Source organism: Impatiens glandulifera, chromosome 1, assembly GCF_907164915.1.
Source record: "Impatiens glandulifera chromosome 1, dImpGla2.1, whole genome shotgun sequence".
NCBI lineage: Eukaryota > Viridiplantae > Streptophyta > Magnoliopsida > Ericales > Balsaminaceae > Impatiens > Impatiens glandulifera.
This window is the reverse complement of record NC_061862.1, coordinates 63,214,913-63,229,789: the sequence shown is the minus strand read 5'-3', so window position 1 is coordinate 63,229,789 and position 14,877 is coordinate 63,214,913.

The following is a 14,877-nucleotide window of genomic DNA, read 5'->3' as shown; positions in this document are numbered from 1 at the left end:
CCAGATCCTGACCTGAGAGAGATACCACCAACCGGGCAGCATTTGATTCTGCATCGGTTAAGTCAATCTTTAGGTCCGAACCTGTGTTGGGCAGACCGAGAGCTTCAGCAAAAAGCTCTTCGGTGATGAGAATGGCCTTCCCGTTGACAGTCGCCGAGACCTTCCTCTTCGACAGTATCGCCGTCGCCAAGAACTCCGTCACCGCCGCCGGATAGATGATGAACGGACCAGACAGAAACTTTTCCAGCCCAGAATCCCTCAGAAGTTGAAGAACAGCCTTGTTCTTGTCTTCGGCATGTTCATCAATATCTGTGAAATCCACTTGTAACATCCATTGGAATGGAGCTTTGGTTAGATCCATGATGATTTTGTGAAGAAGATATGAAGATCGATGAAGATTGGAGAGATGAAAGCTTTGAAGATTTGTAGAGAGAGAAAGCACAAGTGTTGAATAGGATGATATGAACTTATATACATGGCGGTTCTGAGCGGTTTGGAGATGAACCGTCAATTTGATGCTTTTGGCGCCAATTTTCCCTCCAAAAGTTACTGCCGTAACTTTCGGCGGTAAAAGCGGAAATTCAATGGGCGGTAAACTTTGGGGGGTAAAACCGTGGGCGGTTAATATTTTTCAAATTTTTCACTTTTGCTCGAAGTTCCGGTTTCACTTGAAGTCTTGTTAACCGGAAGTTTTTAAGTTAACTTTAAGTTTTTGTATAAGTTTGGAAAACCGGAAGGAAGTATGTGAATAAGAACCGAAGACTTTGAAGATTAACTATTTCATTAATAAGAACATTGAACATTGAGCGGTTTTGGTCGTACAACAAAATGACCAGAAACCGGAGAATAAAAAGAAAAAGAATTTAGTCTTCTGTGAACCATCCTCCTTCCATCCTCCTTTCATACCACTTTTCAATGGTGTTTTGAGGAAACCGTTCCTCAATTCTTGATAACCACCTATGAATCATGGGTATGGTGATGGTGTTGGATGGTCCAACCGGAACACCGGTTCCAAGGTTGCGACGCTTGGATATTAGAAACCGGGTGATTTGAGGAGCGTAACTGATCCTTCCTCTTGCAGCGGTCATGAGCTGCTTCAGTTTGTTGTAGAGGTAGGATGCCCACTTGATGGCGGAGTTGCGAATGATGGCTATCATAATGTCGAATGCCTCCCGGCTGTAGTTCTGGTTCGGCATTCGGCCTATGATAGACCTTTGGACCAAATCATGAAAGAGTTGGTAGTGAGGAGCGAGATTTTCTTTCTTCCCAAAGTCCTTGATAGGAGTGTAGGAAGAAGAAAAGATCTTGAAAAAGTCTTCCTTAGCCGGTAGGTACGGCGTCGGGAAATCAGAAAAACCTTCGGTCGGAAGGTGAAAGAAGGTGGCGAATTCCTCCTCCGTAAACTGGAAGAATTGGTCGTCGACGATGGTGCGGATGCTGCCATCATCTAAAATATGACCATTGTTGAAGAATTCACACACCTCCTCTACGAGGATGGTGTCTGAACCCTTAAGAAAACCTTGCAGCCGAGAATCTATGATATGCTGAAAGATGCAATCATAGTATGCGCTATCTTTGATATCTTCAAAATCGATGATAAGTGTGTTTCTCAGTTCGGCAGACATGATGATGGAGATTTGAGAAAGGATTTTTCTTAACTTTCAAATTTTAGAGAGAAGGAGTGCTTGGAGGCGTGTTTTGAAAATGAAAGATTGAGTCCCCTTTTATAGCTTGGAATGGATGAGAGCATTTAATGAGAGGATTTGAAAAATCTAGCCGTTTATGTCTAGTCATTAATGTCTTTGTGATTTTCCAAGAGAATAAAGGCATGTCTTGTCTAGTCAAGTCAGGCATGCTTTTTGATAATGAGAATTTGTGTTTCCAAGAGTGATATGATTTTATTTTGATATGGCACATTGAATATTTTAGATTTTGACTTGAAAAATGAAGGAAATCTGATTCATTAATTGAGGTACAAAACCGGTAGTACAGCAAAATTACCGGTTTTGTGAAAAAGAGATAAAAGGAAAGAAGAAGGAATAGGTTAGACATTTGATGACTCAGCCGCTTGAACGTTTGATGCCTCAGCCGCCTGATTTCTTCTGGCTTTGACAGCTTTCCACCGGTCGATCATCTCTTGTACTCTTTCCTTGGTGAGCACATGCCTTGGATGAAGAGTGACGAAGGGTCCGGAGTGGATGTCCAGACTTGCACAGAAACCGCTCAGCTGAGGAGCGTAGCCGGTTTTGTTGGAAAGGAGCATCTTCTTCAGGTTACTGAAGATGATCCAGGACCAGTTAACCGGTGTCCCAACCGTTACAGCGATCATCATCTCGAAGAGCCTTTGAGTGTAATAGTAACTTTTCTCTCTGCACAAGACAGATTTTCCCAGAATCTCGCAGAGAAGCTGGTACTTATGAGAAAGTTGACTTTTGGCACCCCAGGGTTTAACCGGGATATCTGATCCTGAGAACCGGCGACACATCTCTTCCATTGTCACCGGGGAGTATGTTAGGTCGGTTACCCCTTCATTGGGCAAACCGCAATATACAGCGAAATCCGTCTCGCTAAATAGAAATTTTTGACCGTAAACTTGTGCAACGATGATATCTCGGTGCACTTCCTTTCCGGTTTGGAAGAGTTCTTCGACTACTAGGTAGTCAAGAATGAATCTGTTCTCAAGAAAGCTTCTTAGCCCGCTTCTTTTTATGGCTAAGAACATTTCCTTGACTTCGTGATCTTCATATTGGTAGATTGAATCAAAATCTGCCAATAGGATTTTCTTTGCTAAGGGGTTGGTGTTCATGTTTTTGAGAGAGAGAATTTATCTCAAGAATGAAGCTTGTGAATAGTGATCTTGTGAGGTTTTTGAAGGATTGTAGTTGGTTTATATAGCCCGGGGTTCGGCTGGTATTAAATGAGTTTAAGCATGCTTGATGATGTCATCATCTACTTAATATCTACTTAATAGACTTAACTTGTTGAAGTGACTATAGTTTATTTCCAAGGTAAATCTCATTATTACCAAGATAGCAATGATGAAAAATATCTATTGACAAGATGTGAGTCTCCCTCTCTTGATGATGGACACATGTCGTCATCTCGATTGTGGTAGACTATTTTTATTGATTACAGGCTTCATTTGTCAAAATATGCATGAAAACTCAGTTAGTCATCCCAGGTTAACCGGAAGAGTTCATTCCATCAGACCAGAATGCATTTGTACTAAGCGGTTTTCCATGACAGGTTTTAGTAGGATATTTCCGTTTGTGAAGAAAAGTTGATTATTGTCAACATTTGTTCAACTTTGGATTTATCTTATCCACTTCAACCCGGTCATTTCAACCGTATAGTAAATATACATTTGATTTGAGATTATGAAGTAATCGAGCATAACCGGAGACTTCCTCCCGGTTAGCATATTTGATTTATTAATGGCCTATCTGAATATGGTTTGAGAAGCTTTAGCTTCTCCCTGAACACATATCCCGGTTTCTTACATGCATACATGATTATTATATCAATTGATTAAGATTAGTAAGTCCCAAGATATTTCGAAAGTGAGAGAACTTAGCTTCCTGTAGCGGTTTTGTAAATATATCCGCTACTTGTTGCTCGATTGAGACATATTCCAGCCGGATGTGTTTCTCCTGAACATGCTCCCGGATGAAATGGTGTCGGATATCGATATGCTTTGTTCTTGAGTGCAACACCGGATTGTATGTAATTGCTATGGCGCTGGTGTTGTCACAAAAGATTGGAGACTCCTTGGCTTCTATTCCGAAATCCCTTAGTTGCTGTTGGATCCAGAGAAGTTGTGCACAGCAGCTTCCAGCCGCTATGTACTCCGCCTCTGCGGTTGATGTTGCAACGGATGTTTGTTTCTTGCTGCTCCAAGTGACTAACCGGTCACCCAGGAACTGACAGGTTCCACTTGTACTCTTTCGATCGATTTTGCATCCTGCGTAGTCGGCATCTGAGTAGCTTATGAGGTTGAAACTTGAGTCTTTTGGGTACCAAAGTCCCACTTCTTGAGTTCCCTTTAGATATTTTAGAATTCTTTTGACTGCCGTATAATGGGACTGCTTTGGATTTGCTTGGAACCTCCCGCACACTCCAACCGCAAACAGAATATCAGGTCGACTAGCTGTTAGATATAGCAGTGATCCGATCATTCCTCTATAGGCTGTGATGTCAACGGCTTGACCATCATCATCTTTGTCCAGCTTCACGGAAGGACTCATTGGCGTAGCCGCTTCTGCACATGTGTCCATCCCAAATTTCTTTAGTAGTTCGGCTGTGTACTTCGGTTGGCTTATAAAGGTTCCGGCTTCCATCTGCTTAACCTGAAGTCCTAGAAAGAAACTCATTTCCCCCATCATACTCATTTGAAATCTATCGGTCATCATTTTCGAAAATTTGTCACATAATTTTGGATCGGTTGATCCGAATATGATGTCATCAACATAAATCTGAACAAGTAAGATTTGTTCCTTTCTTTCAAATTTGAAAAGTGTTTTGTCTACCGAACCTATTGTAAATTTGTGATCAAATAGAAATTGTGTTAATGTATCATACCAAGCTCTTGGAGCTTGTTTCAAACCGTAAAGGGCTTTATTCAGCCGGTAAACATGATTTTCATGTTCTGGATTTTTAAAACCTGGAGGTTGGTTAACATACACCTCTTCATTTACTTTACCGTTTAGAAAAGCACTCTTAACATCCATTTGATAAACTTTGAAATTTTTGAAAGCTGCATATGCTAAAAATATTCTAATGGCCTCAAGTCTAGCTATAGGGGCAAATGATTCTTCAAAATCAACGCCTTCTTCCTGTTTATATCCTTGAGCCACTAACCGGGCTTTGTTCCTCGTAACTAAACCGTCTTCATTGAGTTTATTTCTGAATACCCATCGTGTACCTATAACCGATTTGTTTTTCGGTCTAGGGACTATGTACCAGACTTTATTTCTCTCAAACTCGTTTAATTCCTCTTGCATTGCCAAGATCCAATCTAGATCTGACAATGCTTCATCCACCTTTTTCGGCTCAATTTGTGATATGAAAGAAGAGTTTCCATAGTGATCCAAATTTTGTTGCCTAGTTCGGACAGGTGAGGATATGTTACCTATTACTAGTTCAAGAGGATGATTTTTGTTCCTTCTGAGGTTAATCCGAGACGTGTCTACCAAGCTCTCGGTTGGCTGATCAAGGTTAGACTGATCGGTAGGCTGAATAGAGTCAGACCGACCGATTTCTTCAGTAGAAACCGAAGCGTCAACTTTCTGCGGTAAGGCAGCTTGATCAGGCTGAATTTCAGCATCAACCGCTTGGTCCTTGACAAAGCGTCTAAAAACCGGAACCTCGTCTTCATCATCAGAATAGATATTGAAATTTTCCATTCTGTTGTGAAGATCGAAGGTTAATGCAGTGTTTCGTTCAACCGATTCATCGAAAATAACGTGTGCGGTTTCTTCAACTGTTAAAGTCCTAGTATTGTATATTCTGTAGGCTTTACTCACAGCTGAATATCCCAACATTATTCCCTCATCGGATTTAGCATAAAAAACGGTCAAGTAATTCTTGCCGTTATTGTGAACAAAACATTTACTACCAAAAATTCGAAAATACCGTACACTTGGAACTTGATCAAAGTAAATTTCAAAAGGAGTTTTGGAAAACCGTTTAGTTACTAAAGATCGATTTTGTGTATAGCAAGCGGTGTTGATAGCTTCAGCCCAAAATTTTTGAGCGATACCCGAATCAGCTATCATTGACCTTGCGGCTTCCTTGAGAGTTCGGTTTCTTCTCTCAGCTAGACCATTTTGTTGAGGAGTTCTGGCACTAGACAACTCGTGCCTAATACCGGAATCATCAAGAAAAGTTGTTAAATTACTGTTTATAAACTCAGTTCCTCTATCACTTCTGATTTTGTTTACTCGAATGGATTTTTCATTTTGTATTCTCAAAATCAGTTTAATCAAGTTTGGAGTTGCTTGATTCTTAGAAGCTAGAAAAATAACCCAAGTAAATTTAGAATAGTCATCAATAACTACCATAGTATAATGCATGCCTCCTAAACTAGTTACCTTAACCGGTTCAAACAGATCTATATGCAAGAGTTCCAAACAACTTTCAGATTGATAATTTCCTTTATTTTTGAAAGATGATTTCACTTGTTTGCCCATTTGACATGCAGCACATACTTTATCTTTTGAAAATTTAACGTTTGGAAAACCGTGAACTAGTTCCTTGGAACAAATAAAGTTAATTGTTTTGAAATTCAAGTGGTTTAACCGTTTATGCCAAAGCCAGTTTGGATCATTTCCGACTATCATACACACAGGTTTTTCGAAATCAGTTTTCCAATTTACTTTGTAAATGTTTCCTATCCGTTTACCGGTTAGCAAAGTGTCATTATCTTGATTTTTGACTAGGCATGAGTTTTTATGAAATTCAACTTTGTATCCCACATCACACATTTGGCTTATGCTTAACAGGTTAAAGCGCAATTCTTCTACTAAGAGTACATTATTTATAGACAGATTACCATGGACAATCTTACCCTTGCCCACGGTTTTACCTTTTGAGTTATCCCCGAATGTGATGACTGCTCCGGTTTCGTACTTGATGTCGGTTAGTAGCTCCTTGTTTCCGGTCATATGCCTTGAGCATCCGCTGTCTAAGTACCATTCCGAATTCTTTAGCCGGTTGCTCCTCCTGACCTGCAACAAACAATTATTTACACCTTTTTGGTACCCACATTCAGTTGGGTCCATGGTTGATTAGTCCCTTTGGGATCCAGACTTGAATGAGTCGGATCACTTTCCCGGTTATTGTTTTGATAATATTTGTCTTAACTTCTTGGCTGTTGCTCAAGAATGCCTTATGTGGTGATGGGCTTCTTTGATGTCGGGTTTTATTAGGTTTACTTGGTTTCCGGTTGACTTTCCTTCTCTCAGGATGAAGCCATTTTTCAGATTCGTTAGGACTTACATACTTAAGCGTTTCTTTCGGTTTTAAGTCATTTTCGGTTTGTGAACTCTTGACAAATTTTATAAATGGAAGATTATTTTTCGTGAGTTTTGTTCCGTTAGACTGTTTTGTTTCATTTTGTTTATTTGGTTCATAACCGATACCATACCTACACTTCGGATGTCTTTTATAGTTACACATTTGTTTTACCGCTTGACGTGATCTCTCCCACGCAGCCGTGACGTACAGTGCTCGTTCATCGATTTCGGTTACCGGTTGAACTGTCTTCTCATTATCTGAGAATAGTTCATTCGGTTCATACATTTCGATTTCACATGTTTTATCATATACATTATTTGTTTGTTCGGTTTTAGTTTCTTTTGGAGTTGGTATGTAAGCAGATATGTTTCTGAACTCAGCAACCATTTGGTTGAGTGCAGAAACTAGATCTTCTTTGGTAAACTCATCAGAAGAAAAATCGAATACCTCTTCGTCATTTGCCATGAAGCAGGTTACTTTCTCTTCACCATCTTCATTATCGGAGTATGCCCACTCGCTTCCACCGTCGGATGCAATGAGCGCCTTTTGAATTTCCTTTCCTTCATCAGCATGTTGATCATCGTTTCTTCGGTAGTCATTTCGTTGGTTGTTGTTGTTTCCCCGATAGTTGCCTTGATAGTTATTCCCTTGATAATTGTTTCCTTGATAGTTTCCTTCCGGTTTTCTATCGTCTCTTCTTGGTTTTCTACACTCTGACCTGAAATGTCCAAAACCATCACAGTTATAACATCTCTTGTTTGATTTATCTACATAGTTATAATTAAAATCATTGTTAGATGGTGGCTGACTCTTCTTCATGAATTTCCCGAATTTCTGAGCTAGCATCGCCATCACATCTTCGGTAATTTGATCGGTGTTTTTGACTGGAGCCGGTGCGGTTGATACTTGAGCCGCCGATTCTACCGATGTAACCAGAGCTCTAGTTGCGGTTGATGTGGATGCTTCATCTTCGATCCGAGACTTGATCTCAAATTCGTAGGCTTTCAAGTCCTCGAACACATCATGCAACTTCATCTGCCCAAGGGTGCTTGATTCCCTCATCACCATGGTCTTGATATCCCACGTGCTTGGTAAAGATCTTAGGGCTTTGATGATCACTTCTCGGTTGTCATACTTCTTTCCGAGTGTTTGAAGCTCGTTGACTACACTGGTGAACCGGTTGCTAAATTCCTTCATATTTTCTCCCGGTTTCATCCTTATATTTTCATATTTTTGTGTAGCCACCAAGATTTTGTTCTCCTTGGTTCTTTCGTTTCCCTCGTGGATCTGAATAATCGTTTCCCAGGCTTCTTTTGCATTTTCACACTCTGATATTTTATTCAAAGTGTTATTATCTATAGCCTTATAGATGTGCCTCATGCAATGGTTGTCCAAGTTACTCCGTCTTCGATCTTCGCTTGTCCATAGGTTTTCCTCCTTGTTGATCTTGATCGGTCCCTCTTTCAGGACTCGGCTCATCTCATCATCTAACGTAATCAGATGTAGATACATCTGTTTCTTCCAACTGCTAAACGCTTCGCTGTTTAGCATTGGTGGCTTGTCGCTGTGGGTCATGCTTCCCATCTTCTTTGGTTGCTTGAGTGCTAAGAACCTCGCTCTGATACCACTTGTTAGGATCGGGGACGCCCTTGGAGGACCGGGTGTGTTTTCCGGTTTCTGGAAGGGTGGCCGCTTACAACACAACACACAATTTGGTGATAGTCCGGTTAGAGACTAAAACCGTTCTCAGCACTGCGCAAACTGTCACAGACTCTTGAACCGGGTTCAAGGGCGGAAATGTCTGTTTCAGGTTGAAGCAACGAATGCGACTTTAGATGATGTTTTAGAAGGAGTCGGTTTTATGGATGTGAGTGACCGGTTTTAGGAGTATGATTAGTTTGAGGTTAGGCTGAATAATAAAAGCAAAGGAAAGAACACGAGACAAGGATTTGTTTATGGATGTTCGGAGCAAACCCTCCTACGTCACCCCTTCTTCTCAGGTTATGAGAAGGATCTCCACTAACTTTTATAGTTAACAACAGTACCTCCGGTCGAGCCCAACTTCGCTACTCGCCGGTTACACCAATAGAAAGCTTCCGGTTTTAGACACACCGGTTTTGGAGTATGACAGTTTATCTCTCTAGAACTTAATGCTTTTCGTAATTCGTGACTTTTCAACTTTCAGAACTGATGATACTCACAACTGCTGCATTAAATGAAGACATTTGATCTTCCTTTTATAGATGAAAGTAGCCAACGGTTACTTTCTTCTCTCTCCTCTAGATTGGTTGATCATTATCACACCTGATGCAGAGAGGTTGCTTGCACACTTCATTTTCCTCAACACCTGGCAGTCATGCAGGCAGCTCTGAGCAGAAGATGACGTAGCCGGTTTTCAGATTTGGACACGTGTTGAACATGCACCTCCGGTTGTCAATTTCAGATCAATAAAGCATCATTGCTTTCCTCGCATGCTTCCGATCGGATCTGATTTTCTTTTATTCTTTCAAGACACGTTTCTTTCGTCATGGTGCGTCACTCTTGAAGTTTGAATTTTCCGGTTTTTGTGTCTTGTGCTGTATTATCCGGTTGGTATGTAAGTTTTTGTCTTGGCAAACCGATCGCTTGAGAAAGTGAAAACCGGTTCCTCTGATCTTTAACTTGATCACTTGAAACTGGTTTCTTTGAAGTATAGTAGCAACCGGTTTTGAAACGCCAACCGGTTCATACGGTTTTGATCTGTAGTTGCACATGAAGGTTGACAACTGTTTAGTTCGTCTGGCCGGTTCCAAAAATTAACTTACTTAATTATTCTATCAATTTCTCCCTTTTTGATTATTTAGAATAAATATTCAAAAATTGTAATGTGTGGCCGGTTTAAAATTAATCTACTTAATTTTTCTATCAATTTCTCCCTTTTTGATTATTTAGAATAAATATTCAAAACATGTAATGTGTGGCCCGTTTAAAATTAATCTACTTAATTTTTCTATCACATATTACCCTTGTTGTGAAGATGATTGAGAATATTTTCATAGAGGTTACCAATGTTAATATCAGGAAATGGTAGAGGATTGACAGTTCTATTATTTTGATCATGTTCCCCCTCAGATGAGGAACTCTCTTCGGCATATATGTCTTTTGAAGGTTCCCCCTCAGATCTGATAACTTCAGACTGACTAACTTCAGCCTCCTTTTCTTGAGATCCCTCTGTTCTGACATTAGGGGATTTCACTACCTCTTCTTCATTAGGAGTTTGAACGATCTCCTCGACAATTTCTTCCTCTCGCGTTACAAGAGCTTGGACCGGCTCTTTAACAACGTCTTCTTCTTGAGTTATAAGAGCTTGTTCAGGCTCTTGAATAATCTCTTCTTCTTGAGTTACAAGAGCTTGTTCAGGATCTTGAATAATCTCTTCTTCTTCTAAGGATTGATTCTCTTGAATTGGTTACTTATCTTGCTCAATAGCGGATTGATCTAGTAGACGTCTTTCTTCTGCAGAAAGATTTCCAAGCTCTATCAAAAGAGCATCAACTTGCTCATCTGTATTAGCATGATCAGCAAAGACATCCATTGGTTCGTCTTCAATTGAGAAAATACCAAAATAGCTAACTCCTGAGCAGTTAGCTCCATTAACCTATTGAGTGACTATAGAAAGATAGTCAACCATGATCTCGTCTAACCTCTTTAAGACTTTCGCTTCCACTTCAGCACCTTTCTCAATTGGATTGAAATTAGCTTTTCTGGCTTCAAGGATAGGGAATAAAGCTCTTCCTCTCAAACATGCTTTGATAAGGTCTTTTCTCTTTAGAGCTTCAGACACCTCTAGAGTTTTAGCCCATTTGAGAACCTTCTTTTCATTTGCTACAAGCTTACACCATTGACTACTTATTCCTGAACCCGTGATGACCTCATCATACTAGATTGACAATTTGTTCTGGATCCAAGAGTCAAAAATTTCCATCTTCTCAACAGTTATGGCTTTAACTTGATTCATCATGAGGTCAACAATGCATGTAGCCTCAGAAACATCTTCACTTTATTTAGTTACAATATCTTTCACTTTTCCAACAACCTCAACAGGTTTTGGAGAGGGTCTTGGTTCACCAAATATAATTCCACATGACTGTCTTGTGGAACGCATTAATTCATAGGCAGATTGAGGTTTCTTGAAGAGTCCAGGAGGAAGCTCTCCTCGAGTGACCTTCCAGGTTACTATGGAATCTTTTGAAATGGGGTTTGAGGAGGGAGGCTCTCTGACAGAAACAGAGGATTCCTTTTCAGCAGTATCACCAGCAACAAGGGTAAGGACTACACCTTGTTCTAGTTGAACAAACTCTGTAGCATCAGCGGCTACTAGATTAGGTTGGCGAACAGGAGACCCAGTCCTGTCAATATTCTCAATATTTGGACCAGCTGACTCAACAGCAGGCCCTGCAGCAGATTCCTTTGATGACACCTTCATTGATTTAGACGCACGGGACGCCTTACACTTGTCACCTTTTGAGACGGATGACCTTGAAGATCTCCGCAAATGACTAGCAGCCGGAGACAGGGGAGACAATGGAATAGTGGAAAGTTCAACTAGACCTTGCTTAACTCTGGAATCGACTGTTTCAGAATCCTTATTTGAAGATCTCCTTAGGCTAATAGAACTAGCCTCTGATTCGTTGACTATTTTCGGTCTCTTTGCTCCTGTCGACAATATGGAAGTGGCTGGTTGTCTGGATCTGGTAATAGATTTTCCACCTGTCTGTTGGCTAGAAGCACCTGAAGGCGATTCCTTAAGGTTCTTCATTCTGACCAGGGTGTTGGCGACTGTATAAACAGTATACACCTTGTTCGAGGTTATTGGTTCAGGTTCACCCATCGGAACCCCCAAATGCTCCAACAAACGGCTTAGTTGTGCATCGAAAGTTATACTTTCCTTGTTCTCCTGGTTGATGGAGAAGCAGAGATTCTGAAATAATGTTAAGGCCCAATTGACCTGGATCCCCTTTGAAATGGCACACATATAGTCAAATCGATCTTGAGTTTAGAGATTGAATGATTCAGCCTTCCCTTGAAGTGCTTTTGCCACCACATCATTTAGAAAAATAAATTGTGGTTTAAGGACTTTCTTATTTCCATTCAGTCGAATCGCCGAGCCATCGGCAGATAAAACCTTCTTCATTTCTTCCATTACTTCCGATGACAAATGCGTGTTGAAAGTATGACCCTCTGACGGAAGTTTGAAGAACTCTACGTAACAGGCTTCGTCGAAAGAGATTTCCGTACCGTTAACAGTTGCTACAATGGAATCGTCCACTATTGTTGCAGTCTGAAAGAACTCCCGAGCTTCCTTCTCATGAAAGATGAACGGACCACCAAGATATTTTCCAAGTCCGGAATACTCGAGGGTTCTGAATATATCGACCACCTCTTATTGATCGAAGGAGTAGACCGATGGGAAATCAACCTGCAAAATACAGTGACCCAACGTGATTCTCTTGTTTCCCATTTTCAGTAGAATATGAACAGACACAAGATTAACAAAGATTTTTGAGAGAGAAAGGCAAAGAAATCTAGGGTTCTTAGAAATCTTAAGTGAGAAAAAGTTCAATCTCATGCAAGAATATCCTTATATAGACTATCAAGAGTCATATAGGATAACCATCGTTTTTCATAAGGATATGGCCCATCATTTAAAATTAGACGTCCTTTCCAAAGAGTCATAATTATATTGAGGGTATATAAGTCATTTTATCTTAACTTGAAAGACATGTGTCTTCATGTTATCATGAGATGACTGTTTTAATGTTTGAGCGGGAAAATCAGATATCTCCTCACGTGGACAGTTATCCTTGATCAGTCTAATGAGCACGTAGTTAGACATTTTTCTTACTGCACAAATCTATAAAAATAAACGTCTATTAGACGCATGGGTCCATTAGACGCATACATCTAATTACGTGTCATAAATTATACGTCTAATGTCTGTTAGACGTGTACGTCTAATTACGCATAAACACCACGTATTAGACGTGTGTTTGGTTAGACGTGAGCATCCTCTTGCTCATGACATAAAAACGTCTAACGTCTTATTAGACGTGTACGTCTAACCGTGTAGGTTTTGAACCACAACATATAAACTTAGATGTATAGATTGTGAGCAAAAATACGTCTAAGTACAAACCAATTCCTTTAAACACCCTTGTTTAATAGACCGATTAAGATCATTCGTCTTGAGAGTATCTTTACTTTCAAAGAAAATTTTCCCTTCATTTTGTGCATGTACAAGAATGAATAACCAAAGTGTTTTGAGATCCTTCGAACCAAAAATATTTTAATATAAAAAATATAGAAAAACATTTATTCTTCTAGAATGACAACAACCATTGTTGATCCTCTAAAATGTATACTCAAAAGAGTATTTTCCATGCTTACTTCCTGCAGTCCTCCTTCATCACCTCAGTTTCCTGAGTCTGTTCTTCATCTTCTCTTGCCATGAAGCAAGCCACTTCTTCGTCATCACTATCACTGAATGAGAAATAAAAGTCACAGATGTTTCTTCTGTTCTTTCCATCTCCTGCCATAAGAGCATTAAGCTCCTTTTCATCATCCTTCTTATCTTCACGCTTAGGTTTCCTGCACTTCGATTGGTAATGACCTACAATACCACAGTTATAACACTTAACATTAACCTTTGATTTCTTATTATCATTAGAATTTGAAGACCTTGAGTTAGGATTGCTCTTCTTCATGAAGTCGCCAAACTTCTTCACGAAGAGAGACATGGCATCGCTGCTCAGTTGTTGTGCCGCCATCTTCACAACAGTAGCTACATGTGGCTCTTCAGCAGTCACCAGAGCTTTGGCAATGATAATGGATGTGGATTGATCTTCTTCAATCCTACAGTTCAGCTCGAACTCATAGGCCTTGAGATCAGCAAACAAGTCGAAGAGAGAGATCTTGTTGAGATCTTTGGATTCTCTCATAGCCATCGTCTTTATGTCTCATTCCCTTGGAAGAGCACGCATGACCTTGATAGCAATCTCCCTGTTGTAATAGGTCTTGCCAAGGATATATAAGGAGGAGACAATCTTGTTGAATCTAGTGTCGAACTCGTTCATTGTTTCACCAGGGCGCATCTTGAAACTGTAAAACAGTTGAGTGACAACCATGATCTTGTTTTCCTTGGTTTGCTCGTTGCCCTCACACAGTTGAGTGAGTCTGTCCCAGACCTCTTTAGCAGTATCGCATTCAATAATGTAGTTGAACATGATATCATCGAGAGATCTGTACAGAACATCAAGAGCCATGTTGTTAAGGTTGTTCTTCCTCTTTTCTTCACTGGTCCATTCAGATTTCTCCTTGTCGATCTTGATAGGTCCATTTGTGAGAACACTCCATATGTCGTCATGAAGAGAAGAGAGATGAGCATGAACTCTTTTCTTCCATACGATGTAGTTTTCTCGAGAGAAAGTTGGAATGGAGGTTGCACTAACATCTTTGGTTATTGTTGTCATTCTTCAGGAAAAAGCTTGAGAATAGAAACAGAGCTCTGATACCAATTGATAGGATCGACTTAATCAATAGAGACGGGGGTCTGGCGATTGATGAAGGCTTATGAAAAACGGTTTGAAATAAATCTTGTTAGGGATTTAATTCACTTTCTATTTTACGCAAAGCCTTGCAAACACTTGAAATGGAATCAAGTGCGGAAATGTTTACTTAGGTTTGAAGCTTAGGATCAATAATGAGAAGATGACAGAAAGTAACAACACAGCAGTTTGTTTATGGATGTTCGGAGCAAACTCTCCTACGTCACCCCTTCTTCCAACCACAGAAAGGATTCACTATAAAATGCTTTGAATCAAATAC